The sequence below is a fragment of the Gossypium hirsutum genome, chromosome A06 (genome assembly GCF_007990345.1).
Source record: "Gossypium hirsutum isolate 1008001.06 chromosome A06, Gossypium_hirsutum_v2.1, whole genome shotgun sequence".
Classification (NCBI taxonomy): Eukaryota; Viridiplantae; Streptophyta; class Magnoliopsida; order Malvales; family Malvaceae; genus Gossypium; species Gossypium hirsutum.
Window position 1 is genome coordinate 104,714,443 of NC_053429.1, and position 25,168 is coordinate 104,739,610.

Below are 25,168 nucleotides of genomic sequence, written 5' to 3' on the forward strand. Positions count from 1 at the left end.
CAATACTATATTATGTATGTAATTTCTAATGATTATATTATGTATGTATTTCATATATATATATCCCATGCAAATACATTTTTAATATCATAATTGCTATATGTATATATGTATATTATGCATATACTTTAATACTTCGTATATATTTCATTTCTGTTATTACATATATATTTTAATACATCTAGGTATATTTACGTATCATACTATTATTATTTATGTTTTTGCTATCATTATCATTTTCATTATCGTCGCCACTTTTATCTTGTCATGTTTTATAATTGCTCATTTATTCATTTAAGTATTTGCTTATTTCATTTTTCCTACCTATTCATTTGTTAGCCTTATATTTATGTCCTCTTTATCGTAATCGCTCATATTATTGTCATTGACATTGTCACACTCATTATTGTGCATTACTATTAATACTATAATTTGCTTTTATATTCCACCACAAATCACATCATACTTTTTACCCGATATCTTAAAATTCTTTCATAAAAGCAATATCCTGTATTAGGTAATTCGAGATAATCGTGCCCTAACTTACTGGGTTTCGACTTTTCTCATTTAACCTAAATAACAGAATATATTCTTTTTAAATCATTATACGAGTTTTGAAAATGCTTATTCTCGAAAATGCGAAGTGTTGTGCCCTAACTTACTGGGTATGACATTTTGTCATCTCGAAATAAGAATTTGTTTTGGAATAAAGGCAATATTCGGTGTTTGAAAATTCGATAAAATGTGCCCTAACTTATTGGGTTTCGATTTCTCTCGTTCACTCTAAATAATCGAATACCCTTTAAAATACATAGATTTTACAAAAGGCAAGCTCGCTCTCGAAAATTCAAGATGTTGTGTCCTAACTCACTGGATATGACATTTCATATTTGAGACGAGAAGATCTTTAATATTTAAGCATTTTCTTTATAAAGAGGGATCGTATTTCAAAAGTCTTCCAAGTTTTCAATCTTCGACACTAAGACACTAATTAATCAACTAGGTACCAATTTTGGGCGTATCGAGGGTGCTAATCCTTCCTCGTGCGTAACCGACTCCCGAACCTGTTTTCTTGATTTGCGTAGACCAAAGTTGTTTTTTAAAAAATCAAGTTATTTATTAAAAAACAACCACTGTAATGAGGTGACCCGATCACACCTAGTCAAAAAGGATCGGTGGCGACTCCCGTTTTTTTATGTTCATTTTCAAAATCCAAGTCGATTCCCGTTTTTTTTCAAAAAATGGTTACGACAATAGTATTTAAAGGTTTGACTGAGTTGATGCCATCCTCAATTAGATTCCAATTCAATTGTGAAATTATTCAAAAATTAATATGGAAAACTTGATAACTGAAACGAATTATATTGGATGGTTTAAAAAGTCCAAAAAACCCGAGTGAACTCGATCGATATCACCTTTAATCAAAGGCTGATGAGGCATCAATTGCGTTAAAGAAATTTTATAGAATTAAATTAGCCTCAATGGGCATAGTGAACCCTACCATGTCATAACAAATATATATACTATTATTTAAAGTTTTGACTGAGTTGATGTCACTCTCAATCAAATTCTAATTCAATTGTGAAATTATCAAAAGCCTAATATTTTTATAAAAGAAACAAATATAATTTTAAAGGTTTTCCTTTTTTTTACGCACAATTTAGAAAAAAATTACAACCAAATAATAGGATTTGGACTCAAGATTTTAAAATCTTATTTTCCTTAACTTTGCAATTTCAACCAAAGTGACATTTAATATTCATATAAATTTTTTATAAATCTAATACGTAAATATTTCATTCATATCATAAATATGTAGGGATGGCAATGGAGTGAGGTGAGGGTGTGTCACATCCTAAAAATCGGATTAATGAAGTGTGAGAGTGGTCATGCTTTGTTTTTGTGTTAAAAGTTGTGAAATTCTATCAAGAAATTAATTTGTTGTAGTGGTTAAGTGTTAGTTGAGCGTGCTTAAGGTCTTGTGATCAAAACCTTTCCTATAAATTTCTTTTTTCCAAAATTTCCACATTGCGTTGCTTTATTCCATCCTTATTCCCACGTTGTTTTTTATTCTTTTATTAGTTTTTTTTCCTCTCTCTTTCTTTTTTTTTTCCAACTACCATTTGCTAGCTCCTATTGTTCTTTTATTTTTATTTTTCTTTGGTTGGTTTCATTTGTTTTTTGTGCCGTTCAACACTTTGTTCTTTTCCTTTTTCTCTTGTGATTTCGATCATTATTGAGGTGAAACTTGGCAAGGTGGTTAGTTCTCCGACAACCTAAGATCGTTATTAGGCTGCTGTTTCTTGAAGGTTTTGGATTTCACGCGGTAGTACTCACATTAAAATTTGTCAAGGTTGTGTATAGAAAAACTCGAAAAATAGCTAATGACAGAAAGCCAAAAACTAAACTATCGATGCCATATGGTCATGTGCTAGGTTGTGTAGTAGGCCATGTGTCATACATGGTTTGGGCTATTTGGATCGTGTGGGCACACGAGCTAACCTTTTGGGTTGTGTGGGCCACATGGGCCTGTAGGCATTTTCTAAAAATTCTTGTTTTGGTCTGTTTTGTTTCAATACTTGTATTTAGCCTTTTTGTAAGGTTCGTACCACTTAATTAAGACCTGAAAACAAGGTATCAGTGAATATGCTTTTGTGTTGATGTGTTTAGAGTATTTGTAATATATATTTGCATGTTATGATACTAGTAGTTATGGTGATATGTTTTGGTTTGCTATGTCTGTATAAGTTTGTATAATGTATGATTTTGTTAATTATTATTTTTGAATCTTTTATGTAACCATGCATGTGATTTCATGGCAAAACTGATGTGTTTCTACAAGCTTTAATAAATCTGTTTTGTAGAGCATGGACTTCCATGCCATTTATTTCTACTACTATGCGTCAGCATGTCCTACATGCTCACCATTCTAATTTTGTACATGCATTCCATGATACATTGCATGAGGTCTGGGATAATGTTGAAGGAGGAAGATTCTGTATTGGCAGTTTAATGATCTGCGCATTTAGTGGCTTTACCACATATATTTGATTTGGCAGTTTTACTGCATATTGTTAAGCCATCGTTGCCGGGCAACCCGGGATGACTTTAGTGTGTTTTGGATGGATGAGTTCGGGAGGGAAATCTATTTTGGTTTGTAGTGGAGTTGGGTAGGACGTTTCTTGAAATGTCCGCATTATGATTTTCTGAAAAATATTGCATTGGCATAATCATGGATACTCAATTCTATTTGACTGATCATTATGAAATTTTCTATGGTTTTCTATTTTGTATATCATAATGTGTGTAATCTCAATTTGAGTTTTAGCTATACATTGAGCTTTATAGCTCACCCTTATGTTTTATTTTTGACATTTCAAGTAATCGATAAATTAGAGTCGGGCGATGTGCAGGAGCTTGGATGGTTTTATCAATTAAACTAAAATTGGTGATTTTCGTAATTATTAGATTTAGGCTTTTGGGGGACTGTAAAATTTTTTTAGGTTTGTTTTGGTTTCCGTTTAATTTGTCAATATAGATATTTGCGAAAACGATACTGTAAAACCTCGCGGGAAAAAAAATTAAAATTCAATGTTTCTAAATTTAAAATTTGGAAGTTTTCTTCTATAAGCTAAGTAACCCTTAAAGTGTTTTTCTGTAAATAAACAAATGGTATTAAAAAAATGTTTGTTTTAATACTTAAAATGATCTAGCCACATTAGCACTTTCAAAACGTGCGACTTTGAATTCGAATTCTGGGTTTTAATTAAGTGTTTTCAAACTTTGGGTTTTTTTTTCTAAAACGTCTATAAGAGTTTCGCCATAATTTCATGTTTTCGAAACGCGCTTTTAGCTCGATCAAAACAAAGGCTTTTTAACAAGTTAATGTGATTCCTCAACATTCAGTCATAACTTCTAGGCAGGGTTTAGAGTGTTACAGAGTGAATATTGCTAGATCCACCTCTGCTTCGCAATTGGCATGCCTTGCACCACCATCCACCTCGCTCCACTATGGATGAATAATATTGAAAACCACTACCACCTTCTTTAATGTTGGATGCATCCATCTTTACTGTAACACCCTTTACACAGCTTAGAAGTTTAGGCCAAGTCTAGAGGCTACATCAATTCATATCAAAATAAGCCAACCTTTTACTACTAGAAATCAACAGTCGACCTGCTTGAGCCTGTGGGTTACCTGTAATCCAAACAAACAGATAAAATGAGTTTTCACTCAGTGTGTAACTTATATCCTCAATTAAACAGTAATATAACATATATGATTTCAGTTCCACTTTAGTCAGTTAATTCTCAAAATCAGATACAGAAATAGAAATAGAAGATATCTGATACAATTGCAGAATAGTTCAGATACAGATGCAGATTCCTACCCCTAATCGCTACACACCATCTCCATCCATCCCTATACACTATATAAAATATGAAGTACCCATCCATCCCTACACATCGCATAGTGACTGCATGTCACATTTCAGAATACTTGTAGCCTAGCTGCCAGATCAAAATGCAATAATTTGCCAAAATTAGAAATGTACGCGGCTTAGCCACCGGATTTAATAGATATCAAATACAAGTATACAATAATACAATTTTAGATCATGCTCATGTAATGCAATCACACTAATTTATCATATCTCATAGCAAATGTATATATATCAGAATAATAGATTACTCTGTAACAAATTGTTAGATAACACTTTCAATGTCTATTTTAGATCTCACAGGCCCTAAGATAGGCCTACGTTTGAATAGAACGATGATTATGGCCATAGGGAAAAATATTAATTTTTGGCCCACATGCCCGTGTAGATTCACACGGCCTAGGTGGCTGGTCCATAGTCCATACAGCCTGGAAGATGCCTGTGTGCCCATCTCATTACCACACACGGCCTGCTACACCATCTGACACATAGCCATATGTCCCAAAATAATGAGTTACACGGTCTAGCTACAGACCAACACATATTTGTGTGATTTTTGATCCACAATTTACATCACATGGCCTGGACACACACCTGTGTACCTGGTTCATATGACCCAAATTGGCAAATAGTGAGTTACATGGCCTGACACACGGCCGTGTGGCTTACACGACCTACCACACAGTTTGGCACACGACCGTGTGGCATCGAGAGCCATGTTTTTCGGTATTAAAAATTCATAGAAAATTGTGTTTTTGTTACACACTTGATACAGATTCAACACAGAAGCAACAAGAGTGATTCCAAAGCCTAAAAATGACAACCAAAGGTTTAATCAACAACTTAAACGAAACAATTCGCACAAGAACAACAATCAACCCAACATGTTGTGAACTTCAACGCAAACCCCCATAACAACTAACACTTACCAATGAATCAACAACAATTACTCAAATTTAGACTACTGGAAGAATATTTTCCACAAGACCTTTTCCTAACAAAACCCCAATCGCACAATTAACAAAAATTCAAACAAACAACAGTAATTTCTAACTTCGAAAAACAACAACGAAATTTTGCAAAAACAAAAGAAAATTACGACAGAACTTACGCAACAACCTTTCAAACGACGCAACGAACAATGTAGAATTCTCAATTAAAGTCAATAACAGTTTATAAAAGCAAGCAAAAAGAAAAAGAAAGAAAGGTGAAAGAAGAAAGAAAGAAGAAAAGAACAAGAAGAACAAAAGAAGAAGAAGAAAAAGAAAAAGTTAAAGAACATCGGTTTTAAAACAACAAAAACTAATAGGCTTTTATCAAGTAGCATAAAAATATTTCCTTAAAGCATGCGTAGAGACTCGAACACAGAACTAAAAAGTATACTAAAGCTCAACCATTGAGCCAACAAGCTCATTCTTAACCCAAATTAATGCCGAAATAGACTTAAGTCAAATGTTCAACGCTAAAGGTCAAGTCAAACAAAGTAACACAAGTATGGTTTGAACCCCTAACCTATAACATACAAACAGATCACTTAGCCACAAATATAGAGACTTAATTATGTTAAAATTTTACAAACAACCCTCAAAATTTTAGGGCATTACATTTACCCCACCCCACTCTGCTTCAATTTAATTTTTGCTACTCATCTTTAATATTTTCAATCTTTTTAAAGTCAAATAAATATTTAAACATAAAATATATGGATTTTTCTATATTACATTACTATATATTTACCCTTTTAATAGTCTATATATACAAAGATAAAATGATAATTTCATGTAGTGGAGCGGGTCAGGATGAGACAACCAATTACCATAATTGCTTCATACTTACTATCAAAAGAAAAAAAAAATCATACCACCTCACCCCCACATCCAGTTTTCAAAAAATAAAAAATCAATTCCAAATAAAACGAATCAATTATCTATTTAATTGAACAGTTCGAATTTTGCCATCCTATAAATATTCCATAATCTTGGTGACATTAAGCACGTGGATTCCTTTTGGGTTCGTATTAAAACTATTATGCATCCAATGGTAAAGTCCATTAAGATCAATTTCCTTTGACGTGTTATTTGATTGTCGTTCTAACTTACATGCATTACCTACAAATTCTAATGTACGCTCAATATCAACTGAATGGTTGGTAAAGTTTGAACTTGTTAACAAAAATTTTTTCCTTCAAATGGACCTCAGCACTTTAACAGGCCCAAGCTTCTCTGATGAAATAAGTTGGTAACTCAAAAAATTTGAAATATAAAACATATTAGGACAAGGAGATAATTTTGCAATATTTTTCTTGGTGCAAGTAATTGAATTACACTTGGGAGACGGGTAGCTATGGATTATTTTTTCTAAAAAGTAACGTGTGGTTGAAGGTTTAATGAAAGTTAGATGGAAGCTATTTTGAGTTTTGACATGAATTAAAAGGGTTATCGTAGTTTTTAAGAACCAAATACCACTCATTAACTACCACAATAAAACGTTGTTTCTTTTTCTTTTTAACTTGAATTTTACTAAGTCAAGTATTGGAAAAAAGCATCTCCATTGAGAAAAGAAGGGAATAATCTTAGTCTTTGTCCTTATCTTAAGATTGGATATTAATCATTGAGGATATAAATTAAACCTAGTAAAAACATACATCACCTATAGATAACACTTGGCTTATCATAGTTTTAATTCTTTAAATGGGTGATTAACATTCTAGACTTGGCCAATGACATAAGATCAGATGCCATCAAATACATTTGATATGAAGTCATTACTACAAGCATGAGCAGCTTGAAGACTGAGCCAGTAGCACAATAATAGAGTTCATATTATATATGATAATTTTGCTAGAAGCCGTCAAGAAAATTATTGTTTTTACTAACATTTTACACAAATACGCAAATCATAGATTGTTAGAAACAAACAAGCTGATTGAAATTTAATTGCTTCAAAAACAATTACTGAATATATTTGTAGTTTAACGATTCAAACTAGAGTTAAACAGTTAGTTGGTTTAACTAATCTGACATCTTCCATTCATCACTCTCAATCCACACATTTTGAATTTTAAATTAACCTTCTACATAAAGCAATTAAATTAGTTCTAAATTTTATCCACCAAAAAAAAAATTGTTCACGTAAAAATCAACTTGGCTGCACTAATTTGCTGGTCTAGTTTTTTATGACTTAGAAGGATCAAACATGAGTATAACTTGTCCATGTGCATTTATATAAACTTCGACATTTAAGATTACATAACGCATGCCATGATAACATTTTCACTACTATGAAGTAGATATAAAATTATCCTTTCTCTATGTCAAAGGGCCTAGAATTGATATATAAGAAAGTTAATAAGTTGATATATAACAAACAGTATCCAAACTCCAATGGCATTCCAAATACAAAACTTTGATGTGCAGCAGAGGAATATAAATTCCTTACCCAGTCCTCAACATAGATGCCTTCAATAAAAATATAGTTCAAAAAATTTTATCGAGAAAGAATGGATTAAAAATTAACCGTCAATCCAGATATTATGAGCAATAGAACTTCAATTTCATTTGAAACCAACAAATAATTCAGAGGAAAAGAAAATTTATAGAGGTTTAAGAGAGAACATACAAAGATTTGTTGAAACCCAACCAAATCAGTTAAAATTCTTCTCCGATCAAGTAAATGCAATGAGAATTTGCAATTTCTCCCAAAACCTATACCCTAAAAGAAAATGCCTTAGATTGCCCAAAAGTTTCGGTATAAATCATATATCAAGAACGTCATAGAAAATAGATTATAGCTATAAATCAATAGTATAAAAATAAGATTGTACCTTTTCTGAATTGAAATTTGACTTTTGATAGATTTTTACAATAAACTCTAAACGTTTTTTGATTTTTTAATTCTAAATCTATGTAACCGGTGATGGCTTTGAGTTGGGTAGACGGTAATTAAAAATATAGTTATTTTATAGAGTTGGGAGCATGATAAAATTTGTATCTCTTTTAAATTTAATGACATATGATTCTTAGAAGTTAGAATGAACCTTATGTATTAAAAATTATGATTCTTAGAAGTTAGAATGAACCTTATGTAAGTTACTCCCTATAAAAATACTTTTAAGTTATTTATAGTATTATAAGTTATTAAATATTTTTAATGAGTTAGATTGTTTACGTTTTCTCATATAAAAAAATCTACTCATTCCTAAAATTAAATAAAAAGTTGTTGGTTAAGTGTATACATTAATATTAGATTGTTGTTTATATTTTAGGATAAGTTTTAAGGTGTTATATATATATATATTAAAGGAAAATTTATTAATTCATTACATGAATGGGATCATATGATTTGAGGAAAAAAAATAACAAATACTCGTCGTAGGTGATGAAGAACAAGTTCCATCAATACAAAAAAGGCTTTAGTTGCTCATCAATAGAACAATATGACACGTTGATAATTGGATCTATCACAACTTAAACACGACATATCTGAAGTGATTGCAGACACTTAATACAATAAGAAAATCAACCCAAAATGGTCGAAAGTGACGAGCAAAAATCGACAAAAAAAACTGAGCATCTACTAAACTAGAGAGGATGGCAACAAAACCATCCTAAAATAACTTGCAAAAGCAAAATTAAAAAACTTACGACAAGAGCCTACAAAAACTTGAAACATTTGGAGAGAAAAAAAAATGGGTGGTAACAAAACCTGGAGACTAACATTGCCACGAGCAAACAACTTGGAGAGAAAAAAAATTTTAAGGTTTTTTAGAAGGTATAATATACTTAAAATAATTTTTTAAAAAAAGGGATCATATTCTGTAGCAACGTTTTTCCACATAAAGACCGCAAAATTTAGCAGCGTTTTTTGCGGCGCTTATATAAACGGCGCAAATTGTTTTACAATTTAAGTTGAATAAGTAATTTAAGTTTCAAGTTTAAATCAAGTTGAATTTTACAATTTAAATAATAAATTGGTGTAAATACCCCTTTGATGTTTGTCAATTTTGAAAATAAGTAAATTGTTCTCTTTCTCAACAAAATTTATAAAAAAAAAATCGAAATATTTATAAAAATTCTAAAATTTATATTTTTAAAAAATTTATAAACAATTTATAAAAAGAAAGTTAGAAATTTCTAAAATTTCTAAAATAATAATTTTGGACACCTAAATAAATTAATTGATGATTCAAGTTTATCATATTATAATATTTATTATTATTACTTTTCTTTGAAAAAATAATCAAATATATATGGTTATACTATAATAAGATTTTATTGTGATATGTTTAATTTTTTAATTTAACTCGAACAATTTCACTCAGATTCAATTTGACTCTAATTTTATTTTTCTCGACTCGAGTAGAAAAAATTTTCAAATCAAGTTAGGGTGATAACATAAGACTCAACAACTCAATTAATTCAATTTTTTTACTCGATTAGACTCGATTCGATCAAACACTCGTCTCGAAAAAAAGAGGTATACCTTAACTTGGGCCTATTATTGTAATGACTAACGATATTGTTGTACGGGGGATTTCCGGTTTTTCCTCAAATATTATCACCAATAATCCCCACGAGAGCATGAACCATCTTTAAAATGGTGGTGTTTGTTTATGTCTCTCAAAATAATTTCCCTGGACACAATTTTAATAATGAATTTGAATGGAGTATAGCAATCAACGCAGACTCTAAGATTCTTTTTAATTCTAATTGGAGCTCCTGCCAGAGTGGCAGTCAACCCAAAGGCTATTGCAAGGTTTTCACTGTGGTGGTATAGAAGCTTTTCCTTTTCATCCCGTTCCGCATCATGAAGACCGAACTCCACCTTGGGGATGTACTTGGCTTTGCTCAAACGCTTACTTAGCTCATCAAGCTTTGCGTAGATTTCTTCACTCCGAACATGGCTTCGGTCACCCACTGTGAAAGTGTATATCTTGTCTTTAACCTCAATCCAACTAACCCCGGGTTCTTTCTTCACGTTACAGTTTTTCATGAGTCTTCTCATCTTTGTAGAGGTGATTCTAGGGGGCGGCATGGGCCCCGGCCCCCTTAAAATAAAAAATTATCATTTAGGTCCTCTAAATTTTTTTAAAATTTTAAATTAGTAAAGGAAAAATTGTACTTTGGCCCCTTAAATTATAAAAATTCGATTTAATCTTTTAAAAATAATAAAAATATAGACTATAAAAAATTAAAATTTCATTCGGCCCCCCTAAAAAATCATTATGGCTTCGCCCCTACATCTTTACTACATTATTCCACATGCCAACTGATGCATATATGTTAGCAAGAAGAACATCGGTACTGATTTCTCCGGCTCAAGGGTCAAAAGCATATTTGCAGCACGTTGGCCGATCTCAACATTCTTGTGGATTCTAGCAACACTAAGAAGTGCACCCCAAACTGAGCCATCCGCTCGAAAAGGCATGGTATTTACAAGTTCCATTGCCTCGTCTAATCTCCCGGCTCAACCAAGTAGGTCAATCATGCAAGCATAATGCTCTTGCATAGGCTCAAATCCAAACAACTCATTCATTGATCTGCAGTATTTTTGGGCTTCAGTAACCAAACCTGCATGGTTACAAGCATAAAGGACAATGACCAAAGTTATCTGATTGGGAGAAACACCATATTTAAGCATTTGATTAAAAACCCATAGGGCTTTTTTCCCATGCCTATGTTGAGCTAGTCCTCCTATCATTGCAGACCATGAGACTATTTCTGTCTCAGGAATACTAGAAAAATGCACATTCAACATCATTTATGCTTCCACATTTGGCATACATGTTAATGAGAGAATTTCCTTCAAAGATATCATACATAAATCCATGCTTCAAGACATGAACATGCACTTGTTTCCCTTGTTCATATATTGATAGATTTGCACATGCATTTAGGAGTGAACTACAAACATAGGGATCCGGCTCTATCCCTTTATCTAGTATTTCTAGATACAACTTAAGAGTTTCTTCACCTTGTCCGGACTGAGAATAAGTTGTGATCATAGATGTGAAACCCTCTAAATCTACAATCAAGCACTCTCTGAATATTCTTGTTGCATCCTCAAGAAGGGCACATTTTCCATATCCATCGATAAGGCTGTTTACAACATAACGGTCAGACTCAAATCCTAATTTCGTAAAGAGTGCATAAACATGTTTGCAAATGTAGTTCGCCTACAAGCTAGCAATGGATTTGAGGACTGTCGATAATGTTGTTTGATTGAATCCAACTCCTTCCTCATGCATCAAAGGAAATAGCAATACAACTTCTATGTCTTCCCTATTTTGTGAATGCGTAGAGATAATAGCATTCCATGCAATCAAGTCTTTGTCTGGCATCAAATTAAAATCTGTAACACCCCAAACCCGGCCTAGAAGTCTAGACCGAATCCAAGAATGCTATATTGATCACCGAAGTGATCGTGAGAATATTTTACAAAATAACCCCTTTGTTTCTTAAGTAAACCAAAACCAATAATCGTTAAAACTCTTCTATTGAAAAGTTACTAGTTTAAATGTATAAATGTAGCATATAACGAAAATTTGTACCAGAGCTTTATAAAGCTTAACAGTTCAAAACCAAAACCAAATAGCAATTAATTTTAAAGTTTGATCATCCATGATTGTCCAAGTTTTGATCCTCCATAACTTAAGAGACCTCCGCGTGCTAATCCCAACAATAGAGTCCAGAAACTGTATCTGAAAGAGGAAGCAGAAGAAGGGGTAAGCTATTCAAGCTCAGTGTGAGATCAAACCAGTTAAACTAAAGAAGGGAAACTAGGAAACTAGAAGCAGTTTAGAAAAAGAACATACTAACAGACCAACTAAAACAACTACAGACCATATGTAACTTTACAGTCATATGGCTCTGTCAGACACAGTAACAGTAATTCCCAGTAGTCACAAACTGGGCTTAAGCCTTTTTCCAGAATCAATATCAGTTTTAAGTTGGGGCCTTAGCCCCTCTCAGTAACCATCCAGTCAGACAGTAGCAGTCATATCTACAGAATCCTCTTAGGCACAAGTGCCTTTCAGTCATGCATATTTATTCACATTTTAATACATTTCATATAGCATATCATATTTGTAATTCACTTACTTCGTTTCAATATATACATATCATATACACCTTGACATTATATCATAGATATCATTCCAAATACATTATTTCCTCTTCAAAGTTCTCATTCACATATTTAAAACATAACATCATATATAGCATTAACAAAGCATAAACTACACAGCAATTCCATCTCTAATAGATGACATATATATGTATATATTTTGCCCATTTACATTAAATCCTGAACCAAAATATAACTTCTCATGCATACAATATACATCACTATTATCCTAATATAGTTTTCCATATTTATTTCATAACACCTTCAGCAAATTTACTTTGCATTTCAATACTTCAAATATATATCATACTTCTATTCATACCTTTCTCAATTTTGATACATCATAAGCATGTTTCAATCCTCTCAATACCATCTGCTACAGCTTGATCGGGATCGGAATTCATTATATTACGAAAAACACATTTTAACTGTCCGAAATCATCACACTATCATTTTATCACTTTATGGCATGTATAGCTAGACTCACACGTGCTACGTTAGTCCTAGAATCGACTAAACTGTAGCTCTGATACCAATAAAAATGTAACACCCCTATCCTGTAACCGTCGCCAGAATAGGACGAGACGTTACCAGGAATTAGGAATCGGATCAGAACAGTAAAATTTTGAACCCTTTCTTAAATAAAAGATCATTTATTTATATAACTAATAGACACAAACAAAGATCGAATTTAAAACTTATAAAAGTAAACTTCCATAAGATGCCATATTCGCATGGCTTATATACAATAGTCAAAATATCATTCTACTTATAGTCTATCCTATACATGCCATAAGCTAAGTCCAAATCACATGATTACTACAATAGTAGATAGTGTGACGAAGTGTTGACGATCCCCGAGCTAATAGTAAGAGTCAACGATCTACAAAAATAAACAGAGAAACATAACATTCAAAGTAAGCTTTCATAAGCTTAGTAAGTCTTAAGCAAGTTAAACAGTTGAACTTAAAAACAAACCAAATGTTCTAAATCACATAACACTTTCTGAGTACAATACTGTTTAGCCGATTATGCACAAACACATATCATTTTACTCCGTTTATACTCAAACTCATATAAACATAGTATTTACAAGCTTTCGGATTAACTTTAATTCTTTCAAATTTCACTAGTGTATCATTTCTTACCCACACTTACTTTCGACATTCATAGTTAAATGGCATATCGAAAACTATCTTGTAACTTTACATAATAACTGAATGCACACATATACAAATATACATATGAATTTACAACATCTTTTCATATGCTTCTCATTACACATTCTTAATTCCCGTCAGATCAATCTCACATAGAATATATATATCACATACCAGGATCACTTAATGTGTAATACGAGTTCAATTTATCATCTTAGCAAAGGATCTTGTAGTCATATACTTTATCAAATTCACTAACACTTGGCCTGCGAGGTATAAAACCTGAACATAACACCAACACAAAGCCTACGGGACTTTAAACTCAGATATAATACCAGTACTAGGCCTGCGGGATTTAACCCGGATATAATACCAACACGAAGCCTGCGGGATTTAACCTGGATATAATTCCAGTATATAGCCTGCTGGTCTTTAAGCCCGGATACACATCAAATATCATGCATATTTAATCATATATTAACACATCTCATTCAACATATCACATTAGTAGTCATTTGCTACATTCGGATATAAGCTTCATATGAACACTATCATTTACATTTCGATTCACACCAATCATCAAATTCATTTAATTCACATGTACTTAATTAGGTTGTTCGTACCTGAATAATTTACTTTACGGAACGAATCCACATATCGTATTAGCCCATAGTCTTATAGCACCACACTCTTAACAGTTTACCTCATCGAAGTTCACATTTAATCACTTTAGTGCCAAGCCATATTCGGCTACCACAAAGGACTAATAATAATGATTTTATACACATCATGGTTTCCTTTAGATATTTAATAATCACAAATCGTGATATCTCTACCAGCACATATACGGCATAGTTTATTCATTGTAACACTCATTTAGTGCATCAAATTTCCAAATCCAATTCAACTTAAGTATAATAGTCATAATCGGCTTATAGCCTTAAATCATTACATATTCGGCACATTAACCAAATAAAATTTACATTCTCCTTGCCATATTAATTTAACTTTTAGGCATATAAAAGGGAATCAAGCTTAAACACTTAAGAACTTACCTTGAAGGTTTCCGAACGATTACAACAGCTATTCGATTACTTTCTCTTTTCCCTTATCCGAATTTGCCCCTCTATGCTCTTGAGCTTCAATTCAAAGATTTTAAACTAGTCATTATTCGACTATTCAAGCATCACTTTCAAAATATAATATATATATACATTCAAATTTCACAGCTACTGATCGTAGTAAGCTTATAAGAAATCAATAAGCAACTCATTAACAAATTTTTTTTGTCAATGTTTACCACATAATCATAATTCCACTGCAAGCTGTCTTCCTGAGCAACAGTCACTAAATCATTTATAACTGGAGCTACGAAACTCCAAATCAAGTGCCGTTAATTTTCTATGAAAATAGACTCATATATATTTTGTCCATAAAATTTTCAGAATTTTTGGTTTGGCCAATAAATACCAGATTTTTCTTAAAGTTTCCCTTGTTTCACTGTTTGACTAATCTGACCACTCTTCACTATGAATAAAATTTCTCATTGTACAGAATTCAAAATATGTTCTCGTTTATTTCATTTGAAACTAGACTCATTAAAGAGTCTAAGAATATAAATTTCATCTTAGGACCATTTGTTTACAATTTATAATGATTTTATAAAAATAGAACAGAGGATCTAGAAGTCATTCTGACCCTGTCCCACATCACTTCAAATATCTCATTATCGGAAATTATTTTGTTTACACAGTTTCTTTTATAAGAAACTAGACTCATTAAGCTTTAATTAAATAATTTATTATGCTTCTAACTCATCTCCCACAATTTATGGTGATTTTTCAAAATCACGTTACTGCTGCTGTCCCAGCAGATTTATTACCAAATCACTCTTTCACACATACCTTGCATGCATGTTATTTAAACATGCATATCACAAATCCATCATCACATACCTATAATTTCACTTAAGCATAAACTCTATTTCATCATTTTAAAGCACAAACATTACTCAATATTATCCAAGTTCACACATAACATGTTAGCCGGTTTCCCCCCTTAGCATCTAAGGCACATGCATGTTCATTTGCTTGGCTCAACTTCACCTATCTTCTATTATTCATCAAAAGAACATGAAACAACAACCATTTCCCTCATTTCAATTCATGACCGAATGCTCACAACACAACCAAAAATAAAAAATATGCTTCATGAGTTAAGGTATAATCAAGAAGAACCCATGAACATCAAAATAGAAGCAAAGTACCAAGAACTTACCTTCAATTTTCCTCCTAGTGACCGAATATTCAACGGTTTCCTCCCCTATTTGCTCTCTCAATTTTCGACTATGAAGAACCAAGAATGAACAAAAACCTTCCTTTACTTCCCTTTTGTTATTCTTATTATTCTTTATTCCTAAACATTTTATGACACAAAATGGCATATACTAATTTGTGCCATACCTATGCCATAACTTCAATAAAAAAAATTTGCACATGTTGTTCATCATGACCATCATCCATTATTCCTATTATAATGCTAAAATACATATATTATCTAATACCCATCACCTTGGCCGGCCACTACACATAAAATGGGAGGTTTGACATGCAAATCCTCCTATTTTGCACTACTATTTATTTGGCCACTACAAATTAGCCTATAGCATTTTCAGAAATTTTCACATAAGTCCTATTTCATAATTTCACTCACAAATGACAAAATCAAAGCATGAAATTTTCACACATGCACTTTCACATGTAATAATCACAGAATATAACATTTAATTATTTTTGTGACTCAATTTTGTGGTCCCGAAACCACTTCCCGACTAGGGTCAAATTAGGGCTGTCACAACGAAGATGCTCCAGATGCGAATACTGATACGTACTTTATCCATAGTGCACTATTTATCTATTTTGAAATTAGAATTAGAGCGTGCAGCAGAAGCGTAGTGGTGTAACCTGGTTTGTGTGACTATTAGACAGTTGAAAATTTCGAGGATGAAATTTCTTTAAGGGGGTAGAGTTGTAACACCTCTAATTTGGGCCTAGAAGAAATAGACTTCGCATATCAGAGGAATTGGAATGTAGTTGTGCAAGTGAATGACACAATTAAATGTCTACTTTGGTGGTTAATGGTCCTGAGAAGTGTTAGAGAAATCTTGGGTTCAAACCTAGGCTTTAGCAAAAAAATTGTTTTTAAGTGAATAAAACCTTGGATGCTTGGAAGTAGGCCTTTTAAATTATTGTGTTAAATAAGTGACATAAGGGAGCATGTGGTCTAGTGGTTGTGGCGTCATTAAGGTTGCAAGGGAGCTTGGGTTCAAGTCTTGGCTCTTGTAATTTATTTTGGTTTTTCTTTTAAAGGAACCTGGACTTTGGCCTATAGACCTTAAAACTAATTGATGATATTTTCTGACACAAAAAGCCTTGTGGCTTAGTGGCCAGTAGCGTGTGGAGCATCTGCGAGGGACTCGGAGATGGCCACACACTGCTTATGTTTTAAGATTTGTTTATTTACTGTTGTGTATTTTTTTCTTTTTTTATATTTGGGCTGTAATAAGGCCTTTCTTAATTCTGGTTTTATTTTAAACTTTGGGATTTTATCTACTATGTTTTATAATTGTTAGAAGTAGATCGCGGTTTTCCAAAGCAACAACTATTTTCAAAACACTACATTTTCGCAACATAACTTTTAAACATCATGTTTTCGAAAATCGGTTACTTTCAAAGCTAACTTTCGCAACCCAAAAAGAAATTTTGGGAATAAAATTAATAAGTTTTCAATGTACTACGTTTCAAATAAGAAGGGTTTCTAATGAAAACATGGCTTTCGAAAAACACTTCAATGTGACACACCATATTCGGGCCTAACTTCTGAGCAGGGTTTAGGGTGTTACAATTCATATAAATTAAATCATATAATTTTAATATTTACTAAAGCAATTCAAACATAAATTTTCCCTTCTCAATATATTCATACAATTTAATTTAGCTATTCGTCAATTGAAATCATATACATTCATGTTGAGTCATTATCTAATTCATGAACCATTGGTTCATGCTTTCCATTCTCATACTCACATTCAAATCACATTTTCAATTCATGTTCCATTTTCACATTTCTTTCAATGGTTCAACAAATCCCTTTTATTCAACATAACTTTTCTTTTAATTACCCCTATTAACAGAGCTAGACTTTGGCGGATACACGGATCCAAACCAAACACACCAGTTTGGCACCGAGTGCCTTATTGGATAGTTCGAAGCAAAGTTGACACCCAGTGTCTCATCGGCCTAGCCGAAGTAAAGTGGTACCCAGTACCTCATCGAATCTATCTAAAGTAAAATAGTGACACCAAGTGTCTCATCGAGTCGAGGTCAAAGTATCCCTGAACACTTCCAATCCTATGGCATTCCAACGATATTTGACTCAGCCCGACTAGTTAATAGGGTTTCTGGATCACATATAAATCTCAATTCAATTTAGTCGCAATTTCTCACATTTTCAATTCAATAATTTTCTACTTTTTAATCAATTTTCAATTCACATAATCATAATTCAATACACTTTCTCAATTCAATATGCATTTCAATTATTCACATATAATCACAATTCAATTTAATTTCATACAATTCAATACTAATACTTACCATGCATATTAACTTAAAATTCAAAAATTAATAATAATTAAATTTGAATTATAGTAATACTAACACGTATTTCTCATTCAATTCAACTTTCTGAATTCAATTCAATACAATTACTTACCTTAATAATTACTTTTATAAAATAAATAAATTTAAAATTAATACCTAATAATAAATAAATTGAATTATAGTAATACAAACCTGAATTTTTCAGTTACTCCTCGACGAACTTCTCCTTCTCTTTTTGTGCCGATACCTCAAATTCTTTATTAGTTAACATCCTGATTTTGGGCTTAGTCAGAACAATGGTTTTGGGACCACAAATCCAATGAGAAAAATTTCATTTTTATTATATTTTTATGGTCTACGATTTCACGAAATCGTTTCGTGAAAATTTCGTTCGAAAATTTCGACGTTTGGACACTCAATTTAGTAAAAAGGACTAAATTGTAAAAAGTGCAAAAGTTGAGTTCTACATGTTAAAGGTATCAAATTATTATGAAATTTTAAATGGGAGGTCCTTAAATGATAATTAAACCATTGTATAACTTTTTGGACAAAAATAGCCTTAATTGGGGAAATTTTGAAAGAATAGTAAAAAGGGTATTTTGGTCATTTAGGGGTAAAATGAATTAAAAGACAAATTTTAAGCTCCAAATGTGTCACTTTCTTCTTGCTACAGCAGAATGTACCAAGAGCAGCCATGGTTAGGGTTTGGCCAAGCTTCCAAGCTTAATAGTAAGTGATTTCGATCTCCGTTTTTAATGTTCTATGTATTTTTGAAATCTCGATGATCTGCTCATTTCTACCATTATTTTGAGCTAGGATTTATGTTTAAAAATTTACCCATGAATGATATTCATGTATTTTGATGTTTAATGGTAGAATATGAAGCTTGAAATTGTGTTAAACAACTTTTGCTAAGCTATTTTACGTGAAAATGAGTAAAACGGTATAATCGGTAAAAATACCTAATGTTCATAAGTACATGTTAAAGTGAGAATTCGATGTTTCCATAGAAGGGAAAAATGATCAGCATGTCATAAAACATAAGAAAATAGGAAGAAGTTTAATTTCCAAACCTTGGGGAAAAAGTGCAAATATGCAAAAGTTTAGGGGTCAAAATGCAAATTTGTAAAAAAAAATTTAAACTCATATGAATAGTGTGACTAATTAGTAGGCTAAATGTGATATTATAGATTAAGAAAATTGAGATTTGAGATTAAATCGGGAAAATACAAGGTTATAGACTAGAATGGTAAATTGTCATTTCTGGATCCGAGGTAAGTTTGTACGTAAAATATTTATCGATTCTTTTTATTTTATTATATTTTGTTATCATATGAAATGTGGCTGCCTATAGAATGATTATTTGTTGTAAATTGCAAATTGAAAAAGGACTATGAATAAATTGTAACATGTTGGAAAGTGAGGAATTTCCCGGCTGAGCCTTCGGAATAGAAACGATATGAATGATCTATTGTGAGGTCACTGTGTAGTACTAAGTGCAGGCTACTACGTGTATCGGATAATTGGTCGCATGTATAGTACTAAGTACAGGCTACTATGCGTACCCGATAACTTCGATCACGTGTGTTGTACTAAGTGCAGGTTACTACGTGTATCAGATGATTAGGTCACGTGTGTAGTACTAAGTGCAGGCTACTATGCGTACCAGATAGCTTTGGCTACAAGTGTGAAAATATGTGCAGGCAACTGAGTATCAGTTATTATTCCGAAGAGTTCAATGGGAAAATCGATTAAGTAAAAATACATGTGAACATGATTATATGATGAATAAGTGCAGGTATATGTTTAAGAAAATTTTGAGCAATATGCTCGATATTTGAGTGAACTTCGATAAGACAAAATGGATTAAGTGAAATTATGTAAGAGTGAATTTTAGTAGTAAAATAGTTTTAGACAGCAGTAGTTGTGTGACTTTGAAAATTCACCAAAAATTGTGTAAGTTGAATTAAATTTTAAATAAATTATGGAATTAAATATTAATGAGTCTATTTTCATTAAAAGAAACAGGGGGAGAAAAAGAGTTTTATATTATGTGATATTCTAATTTTTGTGAGACAGTATCAGAATGAATTCGAGATCCCTGTTCTGACTTGGAAAAATTGTTAAAAATTGTAGAAAAATAATTATGGGTTATAATTTATATTATTAGAATCTTTGATGAGTCTAATTTTAATATAAAGAAACAAAAACATTATCCGAGTCTCGTACTATGAGATAAATAAATTTTAGTGAAGAAAGGTCAAAACTATCAAATAGCAAAATAGGGGGGACTTTGAATAATAAAATGAACTTATTGGGTGGATCAAAAATTCTGAAAATTTTATGATGTAAAGATATATGAGTCTAGTGTCTGGAAAAATTTACGGATCTTAATTTGGAGTTCTGTAACTCCAGATATAAATGATTTAGTGACTATGACTCAAGAAAGCAGCTTAACCAGAACATGTGTAAATGTACAATTGGGTTAGTTTTACTATGGAAAGCATGTTAGTAAATTGCTTATTATTATTTCATGCGAGATTACTAAGCGTAAAGCTTAGCCCCTCCTTTCCATTTCTTTTAGTGTTGTCAGGTTAGCTCAGGGTTGGAGATCGTCGGAGGCAGCATCACACTATCAAACCAACACCTTGACAGTATAAACGCATATGCTAGAATTATCAAGTGAGTGGCATGTATAGGGACCTAGTTTTATAACATGTGTTATTATAATTTGGCCAAATATATTGGTATTTAGTGAGCTAATGATTCTGACTTATAAATCTAGCTATTTATGTTATGTTTGATATTGGTGATGTGCATATGCTTGTTTGCCATGCATGGTTGGTAATATGTTATGTGTTGTTGTGAATGTTTAAGTCCGTTAATGCCTCGAACCCTGTCCCGACATTGGATACAGGTGAGTTGTGTTACAATTTGCTACAAAAATTAAATAATTATACTATTAATTACAGCACTAATTTTACAATAATAATTAAATTTCTATCCAATTTATACCATAATTCCAATTTAATCCTAATTAACTCATTTACTTTTCTAACTCAATTTATACTTTATTTCTATTCAATTTCCTTCCATATTCTACTTAACTATCTAATGTTCATAATAAAACCCTAATTTAAAACTTCTTTCAATTTAATCCCTACAACACAAAACTTATAGCCTAATTTACAATTTAATCCTTTAATCAATTCTAGCTTAAAATTCATTTAATTAAATCCCTAATTCATTATTTTGTTCAATATGAACTATGTTCAAAAACCTAAAAACTTACAAAACTCAACTTAATTTCAACAAAACTTTGTTCTAAAGCTTTTAAAACATCAAAATTAAGAGAAAAAGACTTAATTAAGCTTACCAATTAAACTCCAAGCTTCAAATTCCCTATTTCCCCTTTTTCTTTCTTTTTCTTCTTTCTTTCTTCTTTCCCTGCTCTATTTCAAAAGCTTCTCTTTCTTCTACCTTTTTTTTTCTTTTGTCTTTCATTTTATTCTTTTATTATTTCATTTATTATTTATTTTATTAACTTAATATATTATAATTTAATTATTATAAATACCTATAATATAATTAATAATATAATACAAATGTATACATTTACTTTTCTACATTTTTACATGATCAATACCATACATTTTTCATGATTTTATCTAATTATTTTATAAAAATATTATAAATAATTATTTAATTAATAACTATCTTTTTAATTTAATAAAAATAATAAATATCTATTTACTTTAATAAAAAGTAAATAAGTAAATATGTTACAATTGTATATTTTTATCACCATCCATTGTCAAAATCATATTTTATTTATCATATAAAAATCTTATAATATAATTGTTTTAAATTAATTTAACATAATTTATATCTAAATAATTAATTATATAATTAAAATATAACATAAAAATCTTATATTTTTATTACATATATGCCGCCTCATTTCTTGTTAATGGCTTAATTGCCATTTTAATCCTTTTTTTCTATTAATATATAATTCAACTTTTACCCCTTATTCAATTTAGTCTTTTTTACTATTTTCTCTAAATTGAGCTAATTTCACTTAATTAAAGCCTAATTAAACATACTACTGGACTCACAATTATTCTTAATAATTATTTACGAACTCGGTTTACTAAGACGGAGACCTAATATTGTACTTTTCGATGCTCGTGAATTTTGGGTCATTACATATGAGAAAAGGGTGCGAATCTTATCTTGACTTTGTGTTGAATACTAAAATGTCTGAGTTAAAGATTAAGTCAGTGCCGGTAGTATGTGAGTATTCGGATGTGTTTCCAGAAGAGTTGCCCGTATTGCCTTAGTTAGAGAAATTGAATTTGGTATTGAGTTAGTCCCTGGCACTGCACCTATTTCAATTGTTCTGTACAGAATGTGTGACAGCCCTAATTTGACCCTAGTCGGAAAGTGGTTTCGGGACCACAAAACCAAGTCATAAAAAAATAATTAACTGTTATATTCTATGCTTATAGTATGTGTACATACAAGTGTGAAAGTTTCATGCTTTAATTTTGTCATTTGTATGTGAAATTTATTAAAAAGGACTTAGGTGAGACAATTGTGAAATATGTTAGGTTAATTTTAAAGTGGCCTATTAATGCATAAATACAAAAAGATGGATTCGCATGTCAAATATCTATTTTGTTATGTAATAGCCGGCCATGATGTGGTTTTATTTAGAATATATGTATTGTTTATTAGTGAAGTGGCTTTATATTTTATAGTATTAATGTATATAAAAATAATAATAATAATAGAAAAAGAGGTGATGAAAACAAAGCTTCATTTTTTTTGGTTCTTCTTGGCCGAATTGAAGAAAGAAAAAGGAGCAAGATTTTCGGTCACTTTAAGCTTGGGGAAGGTTAGTAAATTATGTTAGTTTTTGAAATTTTAAGCTTGATTTAAGTTAATTAGATAGTTTCAAACATAGCCCATGTCAAAATTTTGAAATTTGGTGATGATTTGAGCATTCGGTTTTGGTTATTAAAGGAGGAGATTGGATTATAGTCTTTATGTTTTATGAAGAATTGTTGAAGAGAAAGGTTGGAGTTAGTTAAGTTATAAATTTTTAATACTCATGAGTACTATAGCCGAACATAAATTTACTTAATGACTTGAACAAATACCGTGTGGATGTTTGAAATGAATGAATTTGAGTTTTGTTCATATTAGGGATTCGGCTTTGTGCATAACTTTTAAGAGTTTGATTTTGAATAATTTGAGTATTGGAATGTAAGTAATGTTATGCATAGGTTTTGTAGTATATATGTATGATTTATCCATTTTTCTTTTCTTTTGCAAATGATATATATAGGGTGATAAATATTAAGACTATTGTTGACTTGTGTTTAGTGATATTCGGCCAAGGACTAAATGTGCTTGCTTATTCGGTTTAAGTAAAGTAAATGTGATTGGTGGATATGATTAGGTTGTGGTTTATTATAGACTTGTTTTGATTGTATAAATTAGCTTATAAATTGGTTTGGAAATAATAAATAATGAGCATGCTTTGTGGCCGTAAGGATTATATGATAGTGTGTCGTGATATTAACTTAGCTAGTCGAATGGATGAGAAATGAGTTTGAAATATATATAGATAACATTAACGAGTTGTTTAGCATATGGGTTTTGTATATTGGTTCGGCAACTAAGCTAGAAAATAATTTTCGGTAACATGGTATCTATGCACATATATATATATATATAAGGTATCTTAAGTATATTTGTCCATTTGATAAGGTTGACTAATAGTTCAAGTAAGGATTACTCCATTCGATATGTACGTGAATTGAAGTAATAGGTTCGGTAATCAACTTATGACATATGGGTAATATCATATGTCCGATTATAAGTTAAATACTCGATAGTTGTGGTTCATTGGATATAATGTTTGAATATTGTTTTGAAAAAAAAATTGATATTTGTATTTAGTAAAGTTGAATAAGTCATTAAATAAATCTATTTGTTTTAATTAAGCTCAAGAGCAAAGAGGGTCTAAATCAGATAAGGGAAAGGAAAAAGTAGTCGAGTAGCCTATCCGCAACTGTTCAAAATACCCGAGGTAAGTTTTGAGTAGTTGCCTTTAATATATAATTGATGCTGGTTTATAACAGTATAATAGGTGAATTGAAATTTAGTTAGCACTTGTACAAAGTTGTTTAATAAACAATGCGTGTATATGACTTTGAGGTCGATGGTAACTTTGAGTTTAAGCTTGAATGGCGAAATGATTGTGTGATATTAGTTATAATTTTTGAGTTGAAATGTTAATGATGATGTGCCTATTGAACTTATATCCAAACGTATTAAATGATTACTAAGTGATAGGTTGATTGAGATGTGTTAAATATATAACTAAGTATGCATGGTATTGGAAATACATCCGGACTTGAAGTTCGTAGGCTTTATGCTGGAAATACATCCGGACTTGAAGTCCGCAGGCTTTATGCTGGAAATATATCCAGACTTGAAGTCCGCAGGCTTTATGCTGAAAATATATCCGGACTTAAAGTCCGCAGGCTAAGTGCTGGAAAAATATCCAGGCTAAGGACCCGCAGGCTCATGCTAGTAATGTATTCCAAGCTCTAAGATTTGACAGAATCGATGCCAGCAATGTAAGTAAGATTGTAAGCTTGAACGTCCGTGGTAAAAACTCATTGCATAGGTACATGTATTTTACATGTTAATGTTCGCGTTACGTACTCAGATTTGAATTGATTTCTATGTGAATTACTAGTATCAA

At 31.4% G+C, this 25,168-nt stretch overlaps 1 pseudogene; it reads right to left on the reverse strand.

The window, feature by feature from the left end:
* Positions 1-9,998: 9,998 nt before the first annotated feature.
* LOC107919981 (pentatricopeptide repeat-containing protein At4g33170-like) lies at positions 9,999-12,441 on the reverse strand (annotated as a pseudogene).
* Between the last annotated feature and the right edge of the window lie 12,727 nt (positions 12,442-25,168).